This window comes from Symphalangus syndactylus, chromosome X (assembly GCF_028878055.3).
Source record: "Symphalangus syndactylus isolate Jambi chromosome X, NHGRI_mSymSyn1-v2.1_pri, whole genome shotgun sequence".
Taxonomy (NCBI): domain Eukaryota; kingdom Metazoa; phylum Chordata; class Mammalia; order Primates; family Hylobatidae; genus Symphalangus; species Symphalangus syndactylus.
Window position 1 is genome coordinate 94,681,729 of NC_072447.2, and position 9,332 is coordinate 94,691,060.

A 9,332-nucleotide genomic window follows, 5' to 3' on the forward strand; every position below is an offset into this window, starting at 1 on the left:
AGTCTCCTGCTCAATCATGAAGTAATCACTTGAGGAAGTGTTGTGTAACCGATATGATAAGTAATATGATGCATATGTAATAGAAACTAATATCTGAGGACTAAATTGACTAAAATGACTTCAGTTTTGAACAGAAATCCAACAGAATACTTTGGCTTGCAATAGATCCATAAAAGAATTTATGATTCTGTACTCGTGATAATTTTAAATTTGGTTTAAACGTTACATATTTTTTACTAATACAAATAACACAGATTTACAGTACACAATTTGTTAAATATGGCAATATGCAGAAATATCTATATTTTGCTTTATTTCTACTCTAGTCTGAATATGTCCTCCATAATTCATATGGAGGATTAATTCACTTAATCACCAATGTGGTAGTATTAATAGGTGGGTACTTAAGTTACAAGGTGATTAAGTCATGTGGGTGGAGCCTTCATGCATGGGAATGGGGCCTTTATAAAAGGTTTTCAGAGAGTAGATTCTTTTTCCTTTTGCTCTTCCACCTTCTTCCCTTTGGGGACACAGCAAGAAGGTTCTCACAAGACATCAAATAACAGCTCCTTAATACTGGACTTCCCAGTCTCCAGAACTGAAAGAAATGAAGTTCTGTTATTTATAAATTCCTGAGTCTCAGGTATTTTGTTATAGAACACAAATGTACTAAGATAGTTCCCTTTTACATGTAACATACATCAGTATCTATACCCATACAGGTATCCATCACAATCTCGATTCACATTATGTGAATTTAAGAACTGAAAAGTTTTGGAGCATTCCTATATCCATGTTTATCTTTGAAAATCAACATCAGTTTACTAATTGAGGTCTGAAAGACATATACTTTCTGTTTATTTTATTTAAACGAACTAATTATACACTAAATTTCCTATTTTTGTGGACCAATAGAAAATTAAACCTCAGGGCTGGGCATGATGGCTCACACCTGTTATCCCAGCATTTTGGGAGGCCAAGGTGAGAAGATCTTTTGAGGTCAGGAGTTTGAGACCAGACTGAAAAATATAACAAAACCCTGTCTCTAAAAATAAAAATGTCAAAAGTTAGCCAGGTGTGGTAGCACAAACCCGTAGTCCGAATTATTCAGGTGCCTGAGGCAGGAGAATTGCTTTGGTTTAGAAGTTTGAGGTTGCAGTGAGCTATGATTGGGAAACTTGAATCCAGCCTGGATGACAGAGCAAGACCATGACTTTAAAAAACAAGAGAGGGAAAAATAAAAATAAAAATAAATCTCATTCTTTCCTGAGGATCTTTTACCAAGGTAGTATGTATGTCTCTGCAAAATCCACACACAGAGTTTTATGTTTTTGTAGTCATATCAAACAATCTTATATTTTATTAGTTTTATTTTTAGTGTTTTGCATAAAAATCACAACTCCCAAAAAGATAATATGCATTTGTATTTGATGCAGGTCATATATAAAATATATCATTATATTAAATAATTATACTTTGTTCTATAATAGTTCTGGACACTGTTTTGTTTAATCTTTCTATATATCCTTGATCATCTTGTTTAATGGTACATTTTCAGAACTCTTGACACAACCATCATTAAATAGGTTTCTATATAAACATTTTCTTTGTTGTTATTCTATTTATGGTTTCCAGAAAACTTGGGAATTATATTTGCAAATTTTTAAATAAAATTAAATATTACTTAATTTGAAGTACATCATAATAATTGTATTTAGGCAAGAATTGACATCATAATATGCAGTTTTCATTCAGGAACCCAGAAGTACTTTCAATTTTAATTTATTTTTATAGTACTTACATATTTATAGTTAATTATATTATAAAATGTTCACATTTGCAATAAAATGTCAATGATATTTTTATAATTACAATTTCTAAAGAATTTATTTTATATACAGAATTGTATTTTTTGTATTTATGCATAACTTTCTAATTAGACTCGTACTTCAAATAGATTTTGTCATCTCTCATATTATAAATATAACAATTAATCATCTCATGTTATTTTTGTCCACTTGGTTGATGTTGTTTGTAGGTTTCTGCTAGTGGTGTGGGGGATATTTCCCCTAATCCAGAATGATATTTCTTTGGCCCAGCTTCAAACATGCAGGAAAATGAATGACAAAATAGAAAGAATCAGGTTCTCTAAATTAATGCATAAACAAAGTGCATAATCAATATGAACATTACACTTCCACATGTTTGGATGACACTGTAACATTTTCAAGTGGTTGTATTAGGGCACAAATTTTTATCCCTATAAAAATATAATTATCTTGAGCCACTTGATTATCCCCAGTGACATAAATTACATTCTATGAGCAATTATATTTTTAATAAATATTAAAATTAATTATCAATATAGTGATCTGCTTCCAGCAGGTATGCTAATTCCTAGAATATTCAAGTATGCCAATATTCCTGAATCTGCTTTAGCAAAGTAAATTTTCTGAGAAAATCATACACAGATTTCCCAGTTTACATAACTATTTTATAATACTACTATCATTAACAATCCTCTTGTTTACCTATAGCTTACTGTTTTCATCCCTGATATTGTAAATTGTTTCTCCATATAAAATTAACAAGATATTTAGCTGTTGTATTAGTCCATTTTCACACTGCTATAAAGAACTGCCTGAGACTTGGTAATTTATAAAGAAAAGGTGTTTAATTGACTCACAGTTCCAGAAGGCTGGAGAAGCCTCAGGTAACTTACAATCATGTTAGAAGGGGAAGCAACACATCCTTCTTCACGTGGCAACAGGAAAAAGAAGTGCTGACCAAAAGAAGAAAAACCCTTCATAAAACCATTAGATCTTGTGAGAACTCACTCAGTATCACAAGAACAGCATGGAGGTAAGTGCCCCCGTGATTCAATTATCTGACACTGACATGTGAAGATTATGGGAACTACAATTCAAGATGAGATTTGAGTGGGGACACAGTCAAACCATATCATTCTGTCCTTGGCTCCTTCCAAGTCTTATGTCCTCACATTTCAAAACACAATCATGCCTTTCCAACAGTTCACTAACCCGAATGTCCAAGTCCAAAGTCTCATGTGAGACAAAACAATTTACTTCTGCTTTTGAGCCTGTAAAATCAAAAGCATGTTAGTTACTTCCTAGATAAAATAGGAATACAGGAATCGGGTAAATATACCCATTACAAATGGGAGAAAGTGGCCAAAGTGAAGGGTCTACAGGCCCCAATGCAAGTCCAAAATCCAGTGGGACAGGCAAATCTTAAAACTCCAAAATCATCTTTGACTCAATGTCTCACATCCAGTTCACGCTAAGGCAAGAGGTTGGTTCCCACAGCCTTGGGCAGCTCTGCCCCTGTGGCTTTGCAGGGCACATCTCCCCTCCCAGCTGCTTTCACAAGCTGGCATTGTCTTTGGCTTTTCCAGGCACACAGTGCAAGCTGTCAGTGTATCTACCATTCTGCCATCTAGAGGATGATGGCCATCTTCTCCAGTAGGTAGTGTCCCAGTGAGGACTCTATGTCGGGGCTCCAACCCCTACATTTTTCTTCCACACTGCCCTAGCAGAGGTTCTCCATGAGGGCTCTGCTCCTGAAGCAAACTTCTGCCTAGATATCCAGGCATTTCCATACATTCTCTGAAATCTAGGTAGGGGTTCCCAAACCTTAATTCTTGTCTTCTGTGCACTCACAGGCCCAACACCAAGTGTAAGCCACCAAGGCTTGAGGCTTGCACCCTCTGAAGCAACAGCCTGAGCTGTACCTTGGCCCCTTGTAGCCATGGCTGAGATGCAGGGCACCAAGTCCCAAAGCTTCACAAAGCAGCAAAGCCCTGGACCCAGCCCATGAAACCATTTTTTCCTTCTAGGCCTCCAGGCCTGTGATTGGAGGGGCTGCCATGAAGGTCTCTTGCATGCCTCAGAAACATTTTCCCCATTGTCTCGGCAATTAACATTTGGCTTCTCATTACATAAGCAAATTTTTGCAGCCAGATTGAATTTCTCCTCAGAAATGGGGTTTTCTTTTCTATTGCATTGTCAGGCTGCAAATTGTCCGAACTTTTATGCTCTACTTTCTCTTGAATGCTTTCCTGCTTATAAATTTCTTCCACAAGATACCCTAAGCCATCTTTCTCAAAGTCAAAATTCCATAGGACTGTAAGGCAGGGGCCAAATGCCACCAGTCTCTTTACGTAGCAGGAATGACCTTTACTCCAGTTCCCAACAAGTTTCTCATCTCCATCTGAGACCACCTCAGCCTGGACTTTATTGTCCATATCAGTATCATCATTTGGTCAAAGCCACTCAACAAGTCTACAGGAATTTCCAAACTTTCCCACATCTTTCTGCCTTCTAAGTCCTCCAAGTGTCTAGGAACTTCCAAACTTTCCCACATTTTTCTATCTTCTTCTAAGGTATCAAAACTATTCCCACCTCTGCCTGTTACCCAGTTTAAAAATCCCTTCCAAATTTTCAGGTTTTTTTATAGCAGCATTCCACTCTTTGCGGTACCATTTTGCTGTATTAGGCTGTTCTCCCACTGCCATAAAAAGTGTCTGAGACTGGGTAATTTATAAACCAAAGAGGTTTAATTGACTCACAGTTTCAGGGCTGGAGAGGCCTCAGGAAACTTACAATCATGGCAGAAGGGGAAGCAAATGCATCCTTCTTCACATGGAGGCAGGAAGGAGAAATACTGAGCAAAAGTGGAAAAGCCCCTTATAAAACCATCAGATCTAATGTGAACTCACTCACTATCACAAGAACAGTGTGAAGGTAACCACCCTCATGATTCAATTACCTTCCCATAAGTCGCTCCTATGACAGTTGGGGATTATGGGAACTACAATTCAAGATGAGATTTGGGTGGGGACACAGCCAAACCATATCAGCTGTGTATTTAATTTTTTTCATAATATACTTTGGATTATTATAATCTGCATTTTGGCTTCTACTGTTATCTATTTTCTTATTTTGTTAGATATACTAATCATTTCTCACATTACCTTTTACTGTATTTTACTGTTATAATCTGAGCTCTTGAATTTAATATTTTGTTATTTAGTTTTATACTTTGCTGACATACTGAAAATATGTAAATCTGTGAATTTCCTTATGGGCAAAATTTTGATTTTGTCTTATATGTTTTGATATTCACTGTTATGACTATTTTTTAAAGTAATACATTTAAGCAAGTAATTTTGGAGATTGTTTTCAAATTTGTTGCTTATTTATTTAGTTTTGTTATTAGTTTTGAGATGTATTGCATTGTGTTTATTAAGTGTGCTTCATAACCTTTATTATTGTATTTTACTATAAGCTTGGTAAAAGGTAACTATTAGTATATAGCCTTTAAGTATATATATAAAATTTGTGGTTTGTGGGTAGGCTGTTTGATTTTAATCTATATCACATACTATTCTAAGATTACCTTTGAAATATTATTTTTATAATTTTTCTGTAAAAAGAGTAATCTGAAATTTACATTTTTATATAATTATAATTAGGCATTCAAATTTATAATTGTAACATAGATTATATCTAGGTTTGCTATCAACATTTTTGAAATAAATCAACCTTCATCTAATAAATTTAAATTCTAATATTTTAATATATTTATTATATATTGTAATTTTTGTAAGCTATCCAATGATCCACACATGTATTTGTCTATCCATTTCAGCAAAAAAAGAGAGAAGACACAAGTAATGTTGGCATCTTTTATTGATCAAAGTCAATACTTCATAAAATCAACGTGTACCATTCATTAGTGTGCCTATGCATGTCTGCAATTATGTCTTTGTGTAGATATTTGTTGCTTTATTTTATATTCTATTTGCTCAAAATATATAAGTGAATCATTTTTGCATCTAGAAAACATCTTAAAAACATAGTTGAGCATTCATTGTGAAACCTATAAGAATTAGAAGTTGGGGCATTGCAAAGTAGAAATGGACAAAAGAAAAAAAGAACAAACAAGCTGTCTCAAACATGAAATTTTACAAAGGGTAGAGAAAGTGTTGCTTGGGCATTTCATGATTGTATGGCTCTCATTTATGAACTTCTTGATGCTTAGTATGCACTTCACAATTTAGAATTTGGTTACATTTGAGCCATGCTTGCATGTATTTTTATGAATTCTCCAGACATTGCATCTTGTGGAGTGGTATTTTTGCCAACATATTAATTTCCAACATCCAGTGCTGTTGTAATTATTTGTAATTTAGGATTGGTATACAGAACATTTACAATAAAGTTAACTATATATTAAACTAATTATTAAATAATACATATTTCAAATGTAAAACACATAACACCTTAATGTGGAAGCTGAAATTTCTTCTTTTGTAATTTCCTATCTAAATGAACTTCATCCCATGTATGATTTTATGGAATGAGTTACCCTCTGGATTCTCCTTTTCATTCCTACATTTGTTGGTGTTACATTTAATCATTCTATAAAAGTTAACATTATTTTTATATGTATGTTTGGACCCCTGGGTTATCATGAAATATGATATTCACATTTTATAACTTTTTGCAAATCAAACACATACTTTCATTCCTTTTATAGAAGGTTATTTGCATTTTCTTTCTTCTTTTTTGGAGACAGGGCTTCACTCTTTTGCCTAGGCTGGACTACAGTGGCATGGCCTTGGCTCACTGCTACCTCCACCTCCCCAAGCAATCCTCCCACCTCAGCCTCCCAGGTAGCTGGGACTACAGGCATGCACAACCAACCACACCTGGATAATTTTTGTAGTTTTTTTGTAGAGATAAGGTTTTACTATATTGTTAAAGCTAGCCATGGACTCCTGGACTCAAGCAATTAACCTGCCTTGGCCTCTCAAAGCACTGGGATTACAGACATGAGCCACTGTGCCCAGAAGTTTATTTCCATTTTCTTTTTTTTGAAATGGAGTTTCGCTCTTGTTGCCCAGGCTGGAGTGCAATGGCACAATCTCGGCTCACTGCAACCTCCGCCTTCTAGGTTCAAGTGATTCTTCTGCCTCAGCCTCCCGAGTAGCTGGGATTACAGGCATGTGCCACCATGCCCGACTAATTTTGTACTTTTTTAGTAGAGATGGGGTTTCTCCATGTTGGTCAGGCTGGTCTCAACCTCCTAATCTCAGGTGATCTGCCTACCTTGGCCTCCCAAAGTGCTGGGATTACAGGTATGAGACACCGCCTCCAGCCTTATGTGCATTTTTCTTGTGTATTCTGTCATAGTGGTAAATCTCCTCAAGTTCATAAAAGTGTTCCTCCCTGTTGCAGAGCAGTAATTTGTGGTCTTCATTGATATATATATTTTTTCTAAAATAGCTCCTTGAGTATTGTTGTCTTGTATCTCTGCTGGTGATCCTCTCTGGCTAATTTGTCCTTGAATTTATTAGAGTAAGCTAAAATATAGTCATATTTAACTCAAAAGTGCAAAGTCCAAAGTCTCATCTGAGATAAGGCAAATCTCTTCCACCTGTGAGCATATAAAAGAAAAAATAATTTAGTCACTTCCAAGATACAATGTTAGTACAGACATTGGGTAAACATTCCCATTCCAAAACGGAGAAATCAGACAAAAAGAGGGACTACAGGCCCCATGCATGTCCAAAGCCCAGCACGACAGTCATTGAATCTTCAAGCTCCAAAAGAATCTCCTTTGACTCCATGTCCCACATCCAGGGCAACTTGGTGCAAGGGGTGGGCTCCCAAAGGCTTGGGGAGCTCTGCCCCTGTCACTTTGCAGGGCTCAGCCCACATAGCTGCTCTCATGGGCTGGCATTGAGTGCCTGTGGCTTTTCCAGACACACAGTGATAGCTGCTGGTAGATCTATCATTCTGGGGTCTGGAGGATGGAGGCCTTCCTCTTGCACTTCCACTAGGCAGTGCCCCAGTGAAGACTCTGTGTGGGGGCTCCAACCTCACATTTTTCTTCTGCACTGCCCTAGTAGAGGTTCTCCATTAGGACTCTGCCCCTGCAGCAGGCTCCCTCCTAGACATCCAGGCTATTCTATATATCATCTGAAATCTAGGCAGAGGCTCCTAAGTCTCACCTCCTGCATTTGGTGCACCCACAGGCTTAACACCACCTGAAAGCTGCCAAGGCTTAGGGCTTGCACCCTCTGAAGCAGAAACCTGAGCTCTACTTGGGTGCCTTTTACCTATTGCTGGAGCTGGAGGAGCTGCAATGTAGTGAACAGTGGCCCGAGTATGTGCATTGCAGTGGGGCCTTGGGCCTGGTTCATGAAACCATTCTTCCCTCTTAGACCTCTGGGCCTGTGCTGGGAGGGGCTGCTGGCAAGGTCTCTGAAATGCCTTGAAGGCCTTCTTCCCATTGTCTTGGATATTAGCACTTGCTCTTTTTTTTTTTGTTTTTAGTTATGCATATTTCTGCATGAATTTCTCCCCTGAAAATGGGCTTTTCTTTTCTGCTATATAGCTAGGTTACAAATTTTCCAAATTTTTACACTCTGCTTCCCTTTTAAATATAAGTTTCAGTTTCAGAACATTTATTTGCTCATGCTTATGTGTATAGGGTGTTAGAAGCAGCCAGGTCACATCTTGCTTTGATGCTTAGAAATTTCTTCTGCCATATACCCTAAATCATCTCTCTAAACTTCAAAGTTCCACAAATCCCTAGGGCAGGCACACAATTTAACCAAGCTCTTTTCTAAAGCATAACAAAAGTGAACTCTGCATTAGTTTCCAATAAGTTCCTCATCTCCATCTGTGACCTCCTCTGCCAGGCCTTCACCATTTATGTCACTACAAGCATTTTGGTCTTGATCATTCAACCAGTCTCTAGGAAGTTCCACAATTTCCCCTATTTTCCTGTCTTCATCTGATAAGAACAGATACTACACTTGATCTTAGCCAAAAGGCCGAGAAGCGATCCTGTCTTCATCTGAGCCCTCCAAACTCTTCCAACCTCTTCCCATTACCCAGTTTCAAAATTGCTTCCATATGTTCAGGTATCTTTTTAGAAATTCCTCACTCCTTGGTATCAATTTTCTATCAGTCCATTCTTGTACTGTTATAAAAAAATATCTGAACCCTGGTAATTTATAAAAAAAAGAGGTTTAGTTGGCTAAAGTTTCTGCAGGCTGTATAGGAAGCATGATGCTGGCATTTGTTTGGCTTCTGGAGAGGCCTTTACAGTCATCACAGAAGGCAAAGGGCAAGCAAGTATGTCTTATGTGGCTGGAGCAGTAGCAAGGGAGAAGAGAGTGGGGAGGAACTATGCACTTTCAAATGACCAGATCTCACAAGAACAGAATCAAGGGAGAAATCTGCCTCCACGATTTAATTACCTTCCCCTAGGCACCACCTCCAATATTTGGAAATACA

The 9,332-nt window shown here is 37.2% G+C and overlaps 1 pseudogene; it reads right to left on the minus strand.

Annotated features, from left to right (window-relative positions):
- Positions 1-8,741: 8,741 nt before the first annotated feature.
- LOC129476632 (uncharacterized) lies at positions 8,742-8,878 on the minus strand (annotated as a pseudogene).
- Between the last annotated feature and the right edge of the window lie 454 nt (positions 8,879-9,332).